This window comes from Cervus elaphus, chromosome 12 (genome assembly GCF_910594005.1).
Source record: "Cervus elaphus chromosome 12, mCerEla1.1, whole genome shotgun sequence".
NCBI lineage: Eukaryota > Metazoa > Chordata > Mammalia > Artiodactyla > Cervidae > Cervus > Cervus elaphus.
In genome coordinates this window covers 93289458-93309814 of record NC_057826.1, presented here as the reverse complement: position 1 = coordinate 93309814, position 20357 = coordinate 93289458, and the positions used below count along the sequence as shown (strand labels likewise).

The following is a 20357-nucleotide window of genomic DNA, read 5'->3' as shown; positions in this document are numbered from 1 at the left end:
CCAAACACAATCCTTATATGATTGTTACTATAGCAATTCAGGTAATGATGTAAGGAGAGCCTCATCACCACTCTGAACTAAGGCAGGGAAATGAAACTAGAGGTGACAGGATTAACTTAGAAGCTATTAAAGGAAGCAGGATCAATAGGATTTGTGATTAATTGGATGTGGCCTATTGGGAATTATCATCAGAGAGGTGACTTTTCTTCTGAGTTCCAGGACTATGTATCCCATGGTCCTCCTACTGATTTTTTTCCTACCTGGTATCTTTTTTTCTTCCAGTAATTTCTCTTCCCCAATTTAGAACTTTTATGTGTCTTTGTTCAGAGGCATTTGTGTAGTAGACCAAAAAGAGATGTTGCATAAGACAGTCCCCTCTCCTGGCTTTCATTTTGAAAAATCTAGTTTCATTTGGGGTTACACTGGTCACTTTCCAGGGTAAGGAGACTGACCACTCATGGCCTTTCATGCAAGGAACCAAACCCAGTGAGAGGAGATGGAGAGATTTTCTGAAACTAAAACAGGGCGTGTGGGGCTGTGGTCTCCTCAGATGTTCCCTGCTTTGGGGAAAGGTCCCATTTAGCAGTGCAAGCCACCAGCCTATGACTCACCCTCCATTAGAACCTCTCCTGTATTGCCTCTCGTATTTAGCCCATCACCTAGACCTTTCTATTTGACCAAAATATCTCTTGCATCTCTTCATTTCTTTCCAATGTCATTGTCAGAATCCTACAACATTATTTCAACCCTGGCTGCTGCAAAATCCAATGTGTCATATGAACATACTCCATAAAATGATCTTTTAAAATTTGGAATATTTTAGGAAGGATATAGATATTGCAATGGCTTCCCTTTGCCCTTTAAATGAAAAAATATGTCCTCCAAAGACTGGCCTCTGTCTAGATCACCAGCCTCATCTCTCTGCTGTCACTCACTGCCCAAACTCCTGCCATGGTGACCTTGAAGGAACTAGAAAGTTCTTTTTTCCCTCAAAGACTTTATCCTAGCCTTTTTATCTCCTCAGTCAGGTCTGCTTAACTGCCAAACCCACCTGCAAACACACACATGTGCACATACACACATACACACACCCTAGCTAACTTATTTTCAACTTCAGATTTCAGCCGAAGTGTTATTTCTTCAGAGAAGCCTTACCTGATCCCACCACACTACCCAGCTAAATCAGGGGCCCTGATTTTAAGGCATGAGTTTCTTTCATAGCACATTTTATGTATATACTTGTGTGATTATCTATGTGTCAGAAGTTCCATGGAGAAGGGACCCTACTCATCACTGTCTCTCCAGGGTCTGATAGTGTGCCTGCCCAGAGTAGATGTTTGACAGCTATTTGTTTAGTACAAAAATAAAAAGAGGAAAAGGAGAAATAAGAGAAGAAACAAGAAAGAAAAGAAGAAATGAAAGAAGAAAAAAGGAGTCTAGAATGAATATCAGGCTTCTGGCAAAAGCTCCTAGGTGGATTGTGAAATTCATTTCAGCTCAATTCCATTTAATTATTTCACGAAGTAAAGCACAAAGATATGTATGTGCATATGTGACAAAGCGATCTGGAAGAGGTACGTTCTCCTCTGCCGCTCTGAGGATTCCCACAGGCCTCTCTGGGGATGAGATTTGCCATCTTAGCATAGCATGTTTTTTAATTAACTAATAAGGTTTTTTTGCCATCTTGATAAAATCTCAAGATAACCTGTTGAGGGGTCATGCTACCCAAAGACAGTCTAGATAGGTGCCCCGGCTGAACACATGCAACCTGCCCTTTCAGAGGTCTGCCTTAACACACAGTTCTTCTGTCCAGGTGGTCTCCATGTTTTAATAGCCTTGCCTGGATTGCTTTTTCCTTTCCTTTGAACGCACTCTTGATTTTATTCAGACTTCAGTGGGTTGTGTAATTTCTTCCCAGAAGTCTTTCTGGGTCTCTTTTTCTCTTTTTCTAGAGTTCCTCGAGTTTACTATCTCTTTCTTAGATGGCACTTCTCACCCTTTCTTCTAGTCACTGGCTTACTGGGTCGTGAGTGCCTCGAGGGTAGAGAGACTGTGTTTCACTCGTTTCTCTGTTCTCAGCTCTATGTGTCAGCAGTCAGCGTGTTCTGAAGGAGTGAATCCAGCCCATTTGCAATCGTTGCTCCTCTGTAGCCTAGATGAATGTAGAGAGCTGTCCATGTCTTATATATTTAATAACCTCCTTTCCTCGAGGAGAGGCCAGAAAATGAGACCTGATGCTTCAGCGGGGATCTCTGGAACAGGTAAGAGCTTCAAACTTCCTTTCCCAGAGAGTGTTTTCCAACCCAAGAGGGAAAGAAAACTTTCTCAAATCTCTCTTCCTTTCCTTACCTCATTTATCCAGGCTTGGTGGGAATTCCAAAAGCTAATAATGTAAAGAAAGCACAAAGAGACAGAAACAGAGTTTGCACCATGAACTCCTACATTAGTGAGAAGTGGGCAAGCATTGTGCCTCCTTCATTTGTAGAGGCTTCACAGCCTGTTACAGGCTGCGTGTTTGGCTTTCCTCTCCCCAGTTTTTCAGTTGAGACCCTCACCCCCAGCATGACTGTATTTGGATGGAGTGAGGAAGTAACTAAGGTTAAATGAAGTCATAAGTGTGGGCCCTGATCAAATAGAATTAGTGTCCTCACAAGAAGGGACAGCAGAGAGCTCCCTCCTCACCCCCGACTTGGGCAGAGGAAAGGCCATGTGAGGACTCAGCAAGAGGGGAGACCCTTGCAAGCCAGGAAGAGGCTTCTCCCAGATACCCACTGACGGGACTTGCCACCTCCAGAACGGAAGGGAAATAAATTCCTGTTGCTTAAACCACCCAGTCTATGATGCTCTGTCATGGCAGCCCAAGCAGACTAAGACACAGCCCTTGGAATATGCTTTCTCCATAGTGAGTAGTCAGTAAGTATTTGTCCAATGTGCACATGTATAATGATATGTCTATAAAGGAGTTTACAAATAGCTGTGAAGACTGTGGCTATGGGTGATTTTCATTTTTGTTCCTTACATGAGTATAATTTGAATTCTTTTGGGGGTAGGTATATTACACTCTAAAGTTTTTAAAAAGCAATTCAGACGTCAGAGCTAGATGGTTTGAAATGCAGAACAGACCAGGACATAATCGTGGGTCCTGGAGACAATGCTCTGGGCCTTGGAGCAGCAGATACTTCCTGTGTGGGCTGCACACAACGTCTCCTATCAGGGCAAAGGCACCTGTGGGGATGAATTTCCTGAGAGTCTGCTCCGAGGTGCTAGCTAGATGGCACCGATGTGAGCTCTGCAAGAGCGGGGTCAGTGTCTGGCTCTGCTCATCATTATATTCCCAGCACATAGGATAGTGGCACATCGTAGTGAATCTTCATTTGCTGAGTTTTAAAAAAGGCCCATCATTCTCTTGGTTAAATATGAAAAGAGGAATAAATATTTACGGGACAATCAAATGAATGATGCAAAGTCCTCTCAGGCTTAAAATGATTATATTTCTTTTGAAATTTGAGAGTGACTATATCTAACAAGAAGAGTCAAGTTATAAGAGATCTTCATAAACGAAGGAGGGAGGGAGGTGGAGTGTAGAGTCCAGTGTAGCTTTCTAAATGATGGAGCTCCTGCCCCTTGTCCTCTTCAGTAGTTTTTGTCACTGTTAGAAGGGCTGTTCTTATGAGGCCAGGACAGTTGTTTGGAGGTTCTAAGACGGGAATGAATGAACCTGTCTACTCCTGAAGATGCTGACTTGTTGGAACTTGAGCCCAACAGACTTCAAATTTTGATATAACTTGTATGCTAGGGACCTCTTGTGGTAACTCTGTGCACTTCATCTCTCAGTACCTAGAACACACACACATGGCTTTGCAGGTGGCACTAGTGGTAAAGAACCCATCAGCCAATGCAGGAGACATAAGAGACTTGGGTTGGATCCCTGGGTCTGGAAGATCCCCTGGAGGAGGGCATGGCAACCCATTCCAGTATTTTTGCCACGAGAATCCCATGAACAGAGGAACCTGGTGGGCTGAGGTCCATAGTGTCGCAAGGAGTTGGACACAACTGAGTGACTTAGCACACACACACTAGGAAGTGAAGTCATTACTGTTATTTGGGGAATAAGCACAAACGTTAAGTGTTAAAAATGTAGAAATACAGGTGGTCAGTAGACATCTAATGTTTTTCAATAGTTCTAATAATTAAAGAAATTTAAAGTGTGTGTACATGTATGTATGTGTATTTAGTACCAAATTTTGAAGAAAATGTTCACTGACAGATGAATGGATAAAGAAGATGTGATACATATGTACAATGGAATATTACTCATTCATAAAAAAGAATGAAACAATGCCATTTGCTGCAACATGAATAGACCTAGAGATTATCATACTAAGTGAAATAAGTCAGAGAAAGACAAATATCATATGATATCACTTACATGTAAAATCTAAAAAGTTATGTGTGCTGTGCTTAGTCATGTCTGACTCTTTCCAACCCCATAGACTGTAGCCCACCAAGGCTCCTCGATCCATGGGATTCTTCAGGCAAGAATACTGGAGTGGGTTGCCATTCCCTCCTCCAGGGGATCTGCCTGACCCAGGGATTGAACCAGTGTCTCCTGCATTGGCAGGCAGTTTCTTTACCCACTGAGCCACCTAGGAAGCCCCCCAAAATGATACAAATGAAGTTATTTACAAAACAGAAATAGACTCACAGACATAGAAAAAAATTTATGGTTACTTACCAAAGGAGAAAGGAGGAGGGGGAGAGATAAATTAGGAGTTTGGGATTAGCAGCTACAAACTATTGTATATAAAATAGATAAACAGCAAGGCCCTGCTGTATAGCACAGGGAACTGTATTAAATATCTTATAGTAAACTATAATGGAGGAGAATATGAAAAAATATATATATACACATATATGTAACTGAATCACTTTGCTGTATGCCAGAAACTAACACATTATCCATTTCTTTTACTTCAATAAAAAGTTCAGTGCTGAGAGAGTAAAGCAGAATTACAACGGTAATAGCTCTGTACATATGTATCTATATCCATACACACATATGACGCAGATGAGAGACTGAGGGAGAGAGATAGAGAAGTCAATACGGTGTAGACGGACAAGAGACAGACAGAGGAGTAGACAGTCCTACAGACATATTCTTATTACAAAACCTTAAGTTTGGGCTCTAATTTTTTAAACTTATAGTGGTTTTATATATATATATTGTTCTAAAACTAGTTTTTTCATTGTATGCTTTGGAGCTACTTCTATAGTATTAATAGCTCAGATTCACTTCAATGAATATAAATGTTTATTTACAGAAAAAGATACCATTTAAAACTGAAAATGTATTATATTCATTGCTATTAGTTCAGTTGTAGATATATTCTTCTGGGGGGAAATATCTAGTTCCACCAAAGAGGATGTGAGAGGTCTGATGAAGTCACTCATTTCCTCTTTAGTGAGAATCTAAGATTATATCTTAGAGAGAGCCGCGCTGCATAACAAGCAGATAAAAAACTTACAAGCAGACTGCTTCCGCACTTCTCTGCTGTGACTTGGAGCCGTCCTCAGCACCTTTTCAGGCTCCTCCGTGAATCTCAAAGGTTAGAGTAGGAAGTTATTTAATACATGAGTTCTTTAAAGCAGAAGTTCGTGTGAATCTAAAGCAGTTTGGTTGCGACTTGCAACAAAAGTTATATCACTTATGCATTTTCAGTGGAAACTAGAGGTAAGAACTCCTCTCAGAAAATTTAGGTACATTTTAAAAATTAAACACATACAGAGTCAAAAACAAACACAGAGTCAAATATTCAAGCAATATAAAAATGTCCTCCTCCCTCAGACCCCCAGTCCCCTGTTCTCTGTCTCAGGAAGGAACTGTTGGCAGTTATTGATGCATTATTCTAGAAGTATTTTATTTATATCAAAGTATTGAACACTTTGATACAAATAAAGTATACAAGACATGTACCTGTCCCCCTTAACTAAAACACAAGTGGAAGGGTACTATTTATCTACATACTCTTTGGCATCACGTGATTTAAAAAAAACTAACAGTTTATCTGCTAGATGTTTTATATGTGCGTGCGTGCGTGTGTGTGTGTGTGTTTAAAGGCATAATGGGACTTCAATAGGATTTTATTTGTCTTTTTCCATTTTAAAAATGTATTTATTTTTGGCTGCATTGGGTCTTCATTGCTACCCGCGGCCTTTCTCTAGTCCTGGGGTGCAGGTTTTTCAGTGCAGTGATGTCTACTGAGGAGCACAGGCTCTAGGGCACGTGGACTTCAGCAGTTGTGGTTTGCAGGCTCTAGAACAGCGTGGATTGTCTTCCCAGGGACTGAGCCATGTCCCCTCTGCATTGGCAGTGGGATTCTTGACCCCTGGACCACCAGGGAAGGAACTTCAGTAGAATTTTAAAAGTTAACTTGGGAGATTTTACATTTCTGGCAATATAATATATATCCTGAAAAACACTTCTGGTATAGAATATCTATGAATGCTAAATAAAATGGAATATATATATATATATATTTAATGCATTGGCTTAGCAGGTAAAAAGTGAGGGAAATGAAGCAAGCGTAGGATTCAGATAGATGAGTGAGTTCTGAAGTTTCCTGACCAGAAACTGAACTACCACCCGCCCAGCAGTGGATGCTCAGAATCCTAACTCCTGGATCACCAGTAAAGTCCGCTGTCCTGTTTAGCTATGAAAACTATGTGCATAAATTACCCGAATGAAGTCACCACTCTATTCACTAAAGACCTAAACACTTTGTGTTTCGTGAGGAGTATTAATCTCACGTGCTAGGCTTTGCTGTGGTTCTCGCTGATGCATGCCTGTTACGAATTCTCTTCTTTTCGATTGTATTTGTGTGGTTTCGGCTGTGCTGGGTCTTCGCTGCTGCGTGGGCGTCTCTCTCGCTGAGGTGAGTGGGGATGCTCTGCTGCGGAGCGCTGGCTCTGGGCGCGCCGGCCTCAGTGGATGCAGCTCCGGGCTCTGCAGCACAGGCTCAATAGCTGCGGGGCGCAGGCTCAGCTGCTCCCCAGCATGTGGGGTCCTCCCAGATCGAGTCAAACCCACGGCTCCTGCGCCGGCAGGCAATTCTGTACCACTCAGCCACCGGGGAGTGCTGTGCTACCCATTCTCGATATTTATTCTTGATATTAAAAGTCCTTACGGGCTGGGAGGGGTTGAGTGAAGTAGGTGAGGGCGAGGAAAAAGTGCAAACTTCTAGTTTTAAAGTCAGTGAGTCACCAGGAGGAAATGCATAGCACAGCGAACATAGTCAACAATACTGTAATAACTCTGCATAGCGACAGATGGTAACTGTGCTCACTGTGGAGATCATTCTGTTATATATAGATTATCCTGAGTCACTGTGTCATGCACCCGGAACTAACATAGTGTCGCAGGTCAATTATACTTCAATTTTAAAAATAGAGAAAAGAAAAAACATGCAGTCACAGTATTCTAATAGGTTCTGTAGTGAACAATATTTACATTGTTATAATGATGCAAACATATACTGACATGACTATAAGTATGATAAAATTTGGGGAAAGGATGAGGAAAGAGAGGTACAGGTATTAAATCTTCATCTATTGCAATAATATTAATTTAGAAATTGCTTTTTTCTTTTCTTTTCATTATGTCTATATGAGATGATGTTAAGTAAACCTAGGGTGGTAGTCCTTTCACAGTATATGTAAATCAAACCATTATGCTGTTTGTCTTAACATTATACAGTGAGGTATGTCAATTATTTCTCAATAAACCTGGGGAAAAACAAAAATACTTTCTGTTTTTTCCTGATATAAAATAAAAATAAAAGTACTTATAAAGTAAAAGTTTCTGTTATCCTAGTGCTTTTAAAAAGTTTGACTGTTTGGAAAAAAATAAAATAAGTTTGACTGTTTGGAGGCCAGTATTACCTTAGAGGGAAGTTTCTCTTTCCTCTCTTAACAAGAATACGTAAATCCATTGCACCAACCTGCAACTTCACTTTGTCTAGTCTTCACGTTACTCTCAGAAGTCAGAGACATTTGTGACTTTGAGAGGTTTACGTGGTACTGCATGGTCTCAAAAGCAAGCTTTTCTTTAAAAAGTAATTCTTCACTATATCTTAATAGAAACAGGAAAAACAGTAGTGGGCTTTTAATGAAACTCTTTGAAACTCAGATTGTTCAATGAAATATAAGCATTTTCAAGAGTTCAAATATTTTCCTAGACTTTCCCAGGGCTGTTACTAGAGCTGAGTTTTTTTCAAAAGGGTAAATACAGCCCCTGGAGAAGAGGGGTAGAATGGTTATGGTTAAAGAGGGGGAGGTGGGGGGGTACCTAAAGAGTTAGGTGTTGGCTAGAATTGGGTCATAAATAACATGGGAGGTCAAAGTGGAATAAGACAACTCTTACGACATCTGTTTTGGGACCAACAATATTAAAAAAAAGAAAAACTTTGCTTTTCAGTTGTATGACATAAGGAAATCAACCTAAAACAATAAAATTATGCTACACATTTTCAAAATTCTCTTTTGGTAGCCCAAAAAAAAAAAAAAACTCACAAAGGGGTTGCAGCTAGTCTAAACAAACGGGTGATCTATTTTCATTATACAAGTGATCACCTTGTTTGGACAGAAACATAATAGTAGGATTAACAGTAGGATTCAAGTACAAAATAACTTGGAGAATCACTCAGTTGTGTCCGACTCTTTGCGACCCCATGAACTGTAGCCTACCAGGCTCCTCTGTCCATGGAATTTTCCAGGCAAGAGTACTGGAGTGGGTTGCCGTTTCCTTCTCCAGGGGATCTTCCCAACCCAGGGATTGAACCCGGGTCTCCCACATTGCAGGCAGATGCCTTACCATCTGAGCCACCAGGGAAGCCCTTGGAGAATATACATATGGGTTATTATAAAAATCCTACAAAGAAGTCTTTACCTATTGATACAATGAAGGTACTTGTTAAGAAAAGACAAAGATGTTCAAACACACATACACAAGGATGTCCAAAACTTACACCTTTCAGTTTTCAAGATGACCTAAAAGGAGGCCTTCAGGCAAAAGAAAAGTTTATTTTGACTGAATGTCACATAAGAAAGTGACTAATAATAACAGAAGGTTTAAAATCTAAGCAGCATGACTGTGGCAACCTAGAGGGGTAGGATAAGGTGGGAGGTGGGAGGGGACATGGGTATACCTGTGGCTGATTCATGTTGATGTATGGCAGAAACCAACACAATGTTGTAAAACAACTATCCTCCAATTAAAAATAAATAAATTTAAAAAGACAACATGTGGGCCCGAAATAAATACGGTCTAGCCATAAAGAAACAATGTGTGTGTGTGTGTGTGTGTGTGTGTGTGTGTGTGTGATAGTTGCTCAGTCATGTCCAACTCTTTGTGGCCCCATGGACTGTAGCCCACCATGCTCCTCTGCCCATGGATTTCTCTAGCCGAGAATACTGGAGCAGGTTGCCATTTCTTGCCCCGAGGGATCTTCCCAACCCAGGGATGGAACCGGAGTCTCCTGCATTGGTAGACGTGTTCCTTACCCGCCTGGGAAGTCCTTATTCTGGTAAGGTATGGGGCGTCCCAAGTGGTGCTAGCGGTAAAGAACTTGCCTGCCAATGTAGGAGATGTAAGAAATGCGGGTTCCATCCCTGGGTCGAGAAGATCCCCTGGAAAAGGGAGTGGCTACCCACTCCGGGATTCTTGCCTGGAGAATTCTATGGACAGAGGAGCCTCGTGGGCTACAGTCCACGGGGTCGAAAAGAGTGGGACAGGACTGAAGCGACTTAGCAGGCACGGAGGCAATGGCAACCCACTCCAGTACTCTTGCCTGGAAAATCCCATGGACGGAGGAGCCTGGTAGGCTGCAGTCCATGGAGTTGTGAAGAGTCAGACACGACTGAGCAACTTCCCTTTCACTTTTCACTTTCATGCATTGGAGAAGGAAATGGCAGCCCACTCCAGTGTTCTTGCCTGGAGAATCCCAGGGAAGTTGCAGCCTGTTGAGCTGCCGTCTATGGGGTTGCACAGAGTCGGACACGACTGAAGCGACTTAGCAGCAGCAGGCAATGGTCCAAGATATAGCATGCAATTTTATTTTCCACCTCTAGATGGTGCAAGTGAAAAGTAATTTCTCTTTTTTCAAGATTTAGGTTTACTTTTGCTGCATAATCATAGAAAAGGCATTTCTGACATTTTTTGGTTTTCTTAGTCTGTTTCATATATATATACTCTTTTTTCATATTATTTTCATTATGGTTTATTACAGGATATTGAATAGAATTCCCTGTGCTATAAATAAGACCTTGCTGTTTATCTGCTTAGTTTTTCTTAACACACTTACCTATAATCTACAGAGATCAGTATTGAGAAGGAAACGGCAACCCACTCCAGTACTCTTGCCTGGAGAATCCCATGGACAAAGGAGCCTGGTAGGCTACAGTCCCTGGGGTCGCAAAGAGTCGGACACAACTGAGCGACTAACACAACACACAGAGGTCAGTAAATATGGAAAATAATTTTTACTAAATGTTCTTAACAACCATATCCTATAAGATTCAATTGAGTTAAATTTTTAAAGCAAAACAGTTATATGGTCTAACCTATATTCCAGGAAAGAAATTTTTCTTGCTTAATTTGACATTAAAATTTAGTAGGATCCTCTTAAACCATAATCCAACATAACAGATTCAGATCTGCTACTGATCAAAATATGATGACAGTTGGCAAGCTTCTTCTGTAAAGGGCCAGAGAGTAAATATCTGAGACTCCATTTGCAGCACAAAGCAGCACTGACAAGATGCGAACAAGTGTGTGTGGCGGTGTTCCTATAAAGCCTTGTTTATAGAAAGGAGATAGGCTGGATTCCTCTGGGCTGTAATTTGCTAATTCCTATTATTTACGGTAAAAGGCTGATTTCATATAAGTCACTATCATTTTAAGACTCCCCACAGACCTGGATGCCTGAGTCTGTTATAGGTTACAGCCTTCTTGAGCTTTGGCCATGATATGAAAAACAGTTGAGTTCACATAAAAATCCAGATTTCCATCTCCTCTTAGAAAGAGAAGTGAGGACCTAGAAACCCCAAGCCCAGGTGATGAGCTGGGGTTGAACCTCCTGTCCCCTCCGTGGACGGATCAGGTGCTCTCCAGCTGCTGCCTGCTCCCACGGGCTGGCGCGTTCATTCACCTTCCATGATGCTGGGCATGGGGACCGAGACCTCCTAGAACTGGACAGTCTCCATCAGTTCTGTCCCCTAACGCTCTTCCCTATGCCCGTCTGCTGACTACCCATTTATCTCCTATTCTGGTCTACATTTTTCTATATTTCAACTCTCATCATTTTCATTTAAACACCTAATCCTAATAACATGATAGCAATGAGAGATTATTTATGACAATTTTGCTGCAAATATGAAAACAAGCGTTATTAGTTAAGAAATCTTCATTTTGATTAACTCTCTTCATATACATCATAAGAATGAAATAGTATTACTATCTCAGATATAAATCAGGAAACATTCCAATTTTTTAAATCTTTATTTAAAAATGATCATTTTTTAACTTAAAAAGTAATATTTTTATAGTAGTCTCCATTTTTTCCCAAAAAGCTTTTATATACATTAATTAACTTTAATATCCATGGAATTGGAATTAAATAAGTCTGAATAATTTATTGAATTACTCAGATTGTATCATTATCCCATTCATAAATTTTGCTTTGTATTAATCAAGACATGTCTGAATCAATGTTGAGAAATGACTTCCAGATGAATGCCCTCATGAAAAAGACACTTAGCCCTGCAATGTGTGGACTTCTCACATTTTTACATTATTTACTCCTGTATTTTCCTCTTTCTCTTTTTCCCTCTTTCAACATTGAGGAGAAAATGCCAATCTTTTCCTTTCTTCATAGCATTTTCCTAAGTTTATGTTTAGGTTTAAGTTTCCTGTGTGCTTGACATCATTAGTTCTTCCTTCTCCTTTCAAAATGAGATGCATGCAGTTTAAAAAAATCTTTTGATTTTTTAAAGCCCTTTGGTTTTGAGGTAGGTGGATTATTCCTGAGTCTTCATTAGATGCAGCTGTCTTGTCTGGGTCAACGTCAGTTGGCTTGTCAATGGTTCATCTCTGGAGTTCTGTGCTGTTCACTTCAGCTCTTGGGAAAAGTGGGTTAACTTTATTATATTTTAAATCTCAGTTTGAATAGGTAAGACATGCACATGAAATCAAAACATATATAAGGGTGTGCATACCTTGAGGAGCCTTGTTCCTTGCCTGTCCTGTCCACACAGCTCCCCCAGGTAACCACTTTTATTAGTCACCTTTGCTTCTTGGATGACCTTTCAATATTTATTTATGTGAACATATACATATTCTTATTATTCCTCTTTCTTGAATAAAAACTAACACAGTATATCCTGGAGATCTTATCAACCTTATCACAGAGCTGTTTCTATTTTACAGAGATTTTACACTGTCCAACTTTTATTTTCCATTCTCAACGCTTGTTTTTTACTCTTTACTTCATTTTTATTATGTATTTGGTTGTGCTGCATGGCTTGCGGGACCTTAGCTATCGCTCCGGGGCCTCAGCAGTGAAAGGGGTTCTAACCATTGGATGCCAGGAAATGCCCTCGGTGCCTGCCTTTCTAATTAGCATGCCCATTTCTTTAGAAGGCCGAAAGTTTTACACAGAGGAAATGATAAAATGCCTTGAGTCACAGATTTAATTGATGCCCTCAGAACCATTTCTCAGTTTAGACATGATCCAATTAAACTTGGGGTGGCAGAGGATGAGATGGTTGCATGGCATCACTGACTCAATGGACATGAATTTGAGCAAGCTCTGGGAGATGGTGACGGACAGGGAAGCCTGGTGTGTTACAGTCCACCAGGTCGCAGAGTCGGACATGACTGAGGGACTGAACAGCTGAACTTCGCTTTCCTGTTCTAAAGTTGTTAGGTTGCCTGATATGATTTTGCATCTTGGTTTTTGATGTTAAATGTATTGGGGTATTTGCACATTGCTGGGGATTCTGGAGGGGCAATGTTTTAATTCCAGAGAGTGGCTCTCTTTTGAATGACTTGTAGGAACTGCAGCAGATTCGAGGAATAAATCATTTTGGAAAGGGGGTCGTTCAAAAGCAGTCGAGACTTCTCTGGTTCCAAGTTATGAAAGCCCAGTTTGAACGTGCATGGTACAAGAAGAAATATTTTGGCTTGTAGATGTAAACTGGAGGCCTGGGGAAAACGAGCTTCAAGGACCAGAGCCTGGAATGCAGCTGGAACTCCCTCTAATATCTCATCCCCGCCTCCATCACTGATAAACCTCATTCTGTCACGTCAGCTTCTTCCATGTGACTGAAACCTAGCTGCCTGCAGCTCCCAGACTCTCATCTCTCATCTCTGACCCTAGACAAGGTATGCCTTACTTGTCTCAGTGCAAGTTCACAAAGATCTGAGGGAATGACTAGCCTTGACTCAGATCTTATATGCTAGCCTGGACCAATTACCCAGTGGCAGAAGGCAGGGTGCCTTGGTTGTGATGGCAGTTTGCAGCAGATGCTCTCAGTGCATATAAGCTTGCCCTGGAGACTCACTGGAGGATGGTTACTGAACTACCTACAGTTCCTCCCACCTCTCTGGTTCCCACCTCCTCCCTCTCTCTGGTTCAGGTGTGTGCTCAGCCTGCAAGTGCAGCAGACCACGGGTGCAGAGAGTGACTGTCCACAGAGCCTCCTTAGACAAACGAACGTTGGCCTTGGGAGTCCAAGTCCAGCGCCTCACCTCTTAGTGAGACAGTTCTGAAGTCGGCTTTACCGTTCCTCGGTCCCAGAGGGACTGAGCCCCGTATTCCCACAGAGGTAACCCATTTGACAATGTACTCTTTCTTTTTTTCCTTTGTCCGCACTGCACAGCATGCAGAACTTCTCTGCAGGGATCAAACCCTTGCCCCCTGCAGTGGAAGCATGCAGTCTTAACCCTGGACCCAGGAAGTCCTTGACAACGCACTCTTTTTTATTTATGTAGGGATATATTTTACTTTGGGCTGTACTGTGTCTCTGTTGCTTTGGGCTTTTCTCTCACTGAGGCGAGTGGAGGCTGCTCTCTAATCACAGTGCCCGGGCTTCTCTTTGGTGACCTCTTGTTGCAGAGCAGAGGCTCTAGGGCTCACAGGCTGCAGAGGCTGTGACACATGGGCTCAGTTGTTGTAGCTCCGGGGCTCTTCGGCACAGGCGAAATCGTTGTGACTCACAGGCTTAGTTGCTCCACAGCATAGTCAAAGATTCCTGCCCTTGCAGAATTTAGAATTTTCTACTTATCGATGTAATGTATGGTTTGGGGAAGAGAAGTAAAGAGAGGTTGTTTTGCTTTTGACTGGCGTAACCTGAGACACAGTCTTAAGTTGGTATTTAATATATGAACGTGAGTTTCAAGTGAAGAAATAATCAAAAAAGGAACACTAAGTAATTCAGGGAAAAGAAAATGCTAAAGAATCCAACTATGTAAATATGTAAATATTACTACTCTATGAAATGCGGGATATCTGAATGCTTGGAGAATATTCCTTCCTACCCACCAGATCCACTGTTTCTTTTTTTCCCTTTAGTTTTATTGAGATATAATAGATACACATCATTGTATAAGTTTAAGGAATACAATATCATGATTGGACCTAAATACATGAGGAAATGATTACCACAAGTTTAGTGAACATCGATCATCTAATATAAAAACAAAATTAGAGAAATAGAAAAAAGCTTTTTTTCCTTGTGATGAGAACTCAGGGTTTACTCTTAACAGCTTTTGTATATAACATACAACAGTGTTAATTGTCCTTATTATGTTGTACCTTATATCCCAATTCTTATAGGAAGTTTGTACCCTTTGACTGCTTTCATTCAATCGTACCTCACCCCATCTCTACCTCTGGTAACCACAGTTTGTTTGTTTGGTTTTGAAGTGTAACTTGACACTATGTTAGCTCTTTTACACAACACAGTGATTCAGTACACAAACAAAAGATGTTGCCTTCCATTCCAGTTCTGCAAGGATCAAGTCTTTACCTGTTGCCATCCCAGAACTGCAAGACATCCTGGAAGGAATTCGGCGCTGTGGATATCCAGTCCCCTAGACGGTAAAGATGCATAGCTAAGGAAGAATTTCCGTGATTCCAGATTGTTGCATCTTTCCATCCAGAGATAAGCACTAAAATTATTAACTTATGTTATCTGTTTTTTGTGATTAGCTGTAATTTTTTTTTCCCCTTGAGGTTTGCAGGATCTTAGTTCCTGACCAGAGATCAAAAACCTGCATCCCTGCAGTGAGAACTCAGAGTTTAACCACTGGGCCGCCAGAGAATTCCCACCAGCTGTTATCTTTTAGCAAGACATGTGCTTGGCTATATGTGTTTCTGAACCAAAAAAATTCATCTGTACACTGGCTCCTCCCCTATCACTTTGGAGCAGTTCTTCAGAGCTATCTGAGAGGCTATCTCCTAGCCTGCAGTGAAGATATTCAGGGAATATAACTGAACTCAAAGCCCTCACATTGTGCATTTTTTCCAATCAACAAATACTTCTACACATTTCAAAACGAACCCCACAGGTCTAGTTACCATCCACCAGATGTTCTCTGAATCCAGTCATTCAGGGTTTTTGTGGGTTCTGCTGGTTAAATCCCCAGTCGTGGGTGGTTAGCTGGACCCGCAGCCTCTCCCCTCTCTCTGGTTGGGGAGCAGGGCTGAAGTCCAGCCCTTTACTGTGCTTGCTTCCTCTGGCAACCAGCCCGCATCCTCCCAGTCACCTCATGGGCACAAGCTCAGGTGCGCTTATTACGAATAAAGAAAGATGCATCTCTCAGACCTGCGCTCAGGGATTTATAAGGGTTTTAGAAGCTTTGTGTGAGGAACTGGTGTGAACACCAAATACATATTTCTTATGATATCACGTCATCACAGGATGTGTCTGTGTGTGTGTGTGTGTGTGTGTGTGTGCGTGCGCATGCATATGTGGCAAGGAGGACATAAGGAGGAGAAAAAGAAAGAGGCAGCAATAGAGAAAGGGGGAAAAGGGAGAAAACTGTTCCCTTTCTCTTACTCCAAGTGAGTAGGTGGCATGGGGCCGGGGGAAAGGCAGGGTCTCCGCTGACCAGAGCCTGCGCTACTGAGGGCACTGGCCGAGGGGGTCAGGGGGGCCTGAGTCAGCTGTCCTGGAGGCGGTGCACGGACACCACCCAGGTGGGCTAGGGGGAAGAAGATTCATGTCCTCGAAGGCAGCCCTCGCCCTCCGACGTCCTTCCTTCCTCTCGTAACAAAGGACCCACCCAGTGCTCACAATTAACACAGGGGCTCTGGAAGCCTGCTGGGCTCAAAGAGAGCTGTGAGTGGTGCATCTTGTTTTCATGAAGCCTCACCTGTGAACAGAGCTGCCCTGGACAGCCCCAAACTAGGAAAAGCAGCAGGAGCTCTGTTTTTCTCTTTTTTGAAGGGAGGACACCATCAAGTCACTTATTAATGTGGGCACCAGTTCCGATCTGATGCAGAGGAGCCCGGGGAAATCCCCCAGTGTACATTAACACAAGCGGTATGACGATGGCAGTCACGGCATTCCCGCGTGCTCACACACGCCTGCATGTGGGAAACTCCTGACCCTTGGAAATGAGCATCCTGCCTGCAGTGCCTGACTGTGAGGCCTGGAGTCTTCATAGTCAGAACATGACAGCATCTCTCTGGGCCATAATAACTGCCTTACTTTGTGTACAGATTCGTGAGGAATTAGGTAAAACAGCATATAGGTACTGCTAGAGCATGCTTCTATTTAAGGAAAGAAAAAACTTCTCTGGGTTTCAAATAAGTAGACTAACAACATCCAAGGTAGATTGTTACCATTGGTTCTATAGCAATTGTCTTTTTTTCTTGGAATGAAAGTGTGGAAGATGGGAATGCACCTTTCAAGCCAATGGTTAAATGGTGGATGTTTTCTAGTCAAATAACACTTTTCCTTTTCTGACTTGATAGCATTGTTGGTGATGTATGAACTTCATCTGTAGTTATCAAAGATTTAGGACACCCTCCTCCCTCCAATCTTAAGGGAGATCAACCCTGAATATTCACTGGAAGGACTGATGCTAAAGCTGAAGCTCCAGTATTTTGGTCATCTGATGCCAACAGATGACTCATTGGAAAAGTCCCTGATGCTGGGAAAAATTGAGGACAGAAGGAGAAGAGGGCATCAGAGGATGAGATGGCTGGACAGCATCACCGATGCAATGAACATGAACTTGAGCAAACTCCAGGAGATGGTGAGGGACAGGGAGGCCTGGCGTGCTGCAGTCCACGGGGTCGCAAAGAGCCGGACACGACTGGGTGACTGAGCAACAACAATAACCTCCCACCCAAGTTCGTGGATCACGTTCCTGTGGAACAACAATGATGGCTGGTTCTCAGGATCAGGCGGTTTTCCAAAAGTGAGGCCAGGAACATTTGTCTGGCATGTGGCTTAGAGTCAAGCAGGAAATATTTCCTCACCCTTTTCTATGGTTGTTAGTTGTCTTTCTTTGCTATACATCGTTTTTCCCTTTGACCATTTCTCTGTTTTACACGGCATCACAGCATCTCTTCAGTTATGCTGTTAGGAGACCTCTAGAGTTGTAATGTCTTTTTGATGTTGAGTTTGTTGTTGTTTGCTTCTTTTTTATTTGTTTCCAGGTCTAGATGAGGAAGGAGACAGACGGGCCCCTGGGCTGGACAACTGGTGTTTGTCAAATGGAGTAAAACTGAAGTTTTCTTCTCACCCAGATACTCCAAGGATAAAGCTAGAGGCAGAAGCTGGACTCTGCTAAAGTAAAGAGATAAAAATGACCACTCCTGAGACCAAGGAAAACTTCCCTGTTTGCACATGCGGAGGAAGGCTCCTTGGGGGTCAAAAAGGGAGGGGTCACTACCGCTCCCCCATAACAAGTGTGGACATGCACCCACAGGCCTCTGAGGTGGGATCCATCTTAGCAAAAAGATGTGTACATGTACTAGGGGAGTGTCCCAGGGCTGGTCAGGTGTGAAAAAATACATAATTGTTCAAAGGCAAGGACCCAGAAGGACTGTCCTATTGAAATGATTTAAATCACCTCTTTATTACGCTCCTCCTCATCAGAGAGGACGCCACACCCTTTCTCTCCAGACCTATATTTCTGCTTTGCCTCTCACTTAAATAAACTGCTTCACTGTGTGCCCTCCCATACGCTGTGCTGTGTCTCTAATAATAAAACTTTGTACCTGTTTTCACCATTTTTTCTCCTTGAAACATTCTTGCTTTCTAACGGGGGACAGAGCCAAGGCCACTTTGCTTCTAGCCTCTAGCCGATGGTGGACTAATAGCCAGGATTCCTGATTTTCATCCAGGCTACTCAGGTTCAATTCTTGGTCAGGGAATTAAGTCTCTCTTCAGAACCGCTCACTGCTGTCTCACTGAGATCACATTCAATGTTATGTGACCCTTTTGTCTGTTTTGGTTGAGGATATTGAGTTCATTGCCCAAGAAACTGACATGCATAAACTTAAATCACAAGAAGCCAGTACAATTTATTCTTGTTTCTACTCTTCGAGTTTTCATTCTTGGGATTTAAGGCAGTGTGGTCCTACAAGAGTCAGACCTTATCTTAAATCCCTCAGTTTCTTTGTTAAAAATATGAAGAATAAAGATAAAGTTTGAACTAGCATGCCATTATGGAAAAAAGGTTTAACAAAAACAGCTTTCCTTCACCCCATGTCCATTTGATGCTAGTCAAAACACATCACTGGCCATTAAAAAAAAAAAAATTTTTAAAGCCCCAAACAAATGCAATATGCTTGTACACAGATACATAAAGGAATGGGAAAAGAGAAAATGAAAGATTAGAGAAAATGACACTAGCTGTTAGGAAGGGACGGGACCAAATTATAGCTTTCTAACCGAGACTGCATCCTTGCCTGTGGAACCGAGCTCTAGGATCAAGTAGCAGGTATTCCTTTCAGTACACACCTTGTTTTTACTGCCCAACACATCAAATGTATCTTCTTCATCCACGCTCAGCTGTTCAGGTTATCTGTTTCATTGATTAGCTGCTCATCAAATGGAGATCTGATTTGCTTAACTGACAAAAGTTATCATTCGCAACAGGTACCAGCGTTTGAAGGCTTGACTAGGGCTAGGGTCTGCTTCCTAAGTGGCTCACACATAAGCCTGGCGAGTCAGTGTGGGCGGCTGGCGGGAGGCCTCAGTTCCCCACCCACGGGGCTGCTTGAGAGTTTTATGATCGGCAGCTGGCTTCCCCCAAAGCCAGTGATTCAGGCCTCAGGTTTGTTTGTTTAATTTGGCGGCTCCAGGTCTTAGTTGCAGCATGTGGGATCTTCGATCTTTGTTGGGGCATGTGGGATCTAGTTCCCTGATAAGGGATCAGACCAGGGCTGCCTGCGTTGGGAATGCAGAGTCTTAGCCATGGACCATGAGGGAAGTGCCAGCGCCTCAGGTTCTGATGCAAAGGAATTCCTGCTAGAGTAGTTCTCCTGACCTGTTTCATCACCTCTCACCCTTTCTTGCCCATGGGAGGAGGCGGGATTTCTGACTGGTGAATTTGGTGGAAGCAACTGAGCATGGTCCATCGTCTTCCTTGGGGTTATTGTTGAGTTCTGCCCCAAGGCCACAGAAGCGGAGTCCAGAACCAAGGTCACCTCTGAAGGTGACTGAGCCCCTTTGTAACCTTGCCCAAAGCCCCCTGATTATCACTAACAAGGTCACACATAAGCCTGGCTGACTCCCAGTTAGGAAAAGATGCCCCTTCCAGTAAACACCCTATCACACCCCAATCAACCAGCTAACACCAACCTTCCAGCTGGAATTGTCTTTGTCTTGAGGCTATAAAAACTGGCTATTAACCCACGAAAACTGTCAATTTTCCCAGGTCTGTCAGGAGGTTGGCCAACAGTGCTCGCAGGGCCCACTCTTTCTTTGATCTTTGTTCTTAATAAACTCACTCCCCTCCACTCCCACTGTGTCTGGAAATTCTTTTCCAACCTATGATTGAACTGCTTCAACAGTGGTTTTACTTTGGAACAAGCAAGTCTCCAGGACATAGGCATTCTGATATGTTTTTGGTCAGACCAGAGTCAAGGCCAGCACTCTGGGAGTCCCTGACTTGTCCTGCTAGGCTGGGACCTGGGTAAGTAAGTTCATCTCACTGGGGTAAATTGATGGCAAACCCACATGGCTGTAGGTCTAAAGTCATGGCTCCCCGTCAGCATTGCCAGTGACAATTTGAGCTCTCTTTGTATGACTCTTCATCTCAGCTAATTCTGAACACTGGA

General features: G+C 42.6%; 1 long non-coding RNA gene across 1 annotated transcript in view; it reads left to right on the top strand.

The window, feature by feature from the left end:
• LOC122705194 overlaps positions 1–18294 on the top strand; it is a 64530-nt gene extending 46236 nt beyond the window's left edge. Inside the window, exons 4-5 of the long non-coding RNA XR_006344055.1 lie at positions 15062–15155; positions 17727–18294. This is a non-coding gene — a long non-coding RNA (uncharacterized LOC122705194). The remainder of the gene's footprint in view (positions 1–15061; positions 15156–17726) is intronic.
• The last annotated feature ends 2063 nt before the right edge of the window (positions 18295–20357 follow it).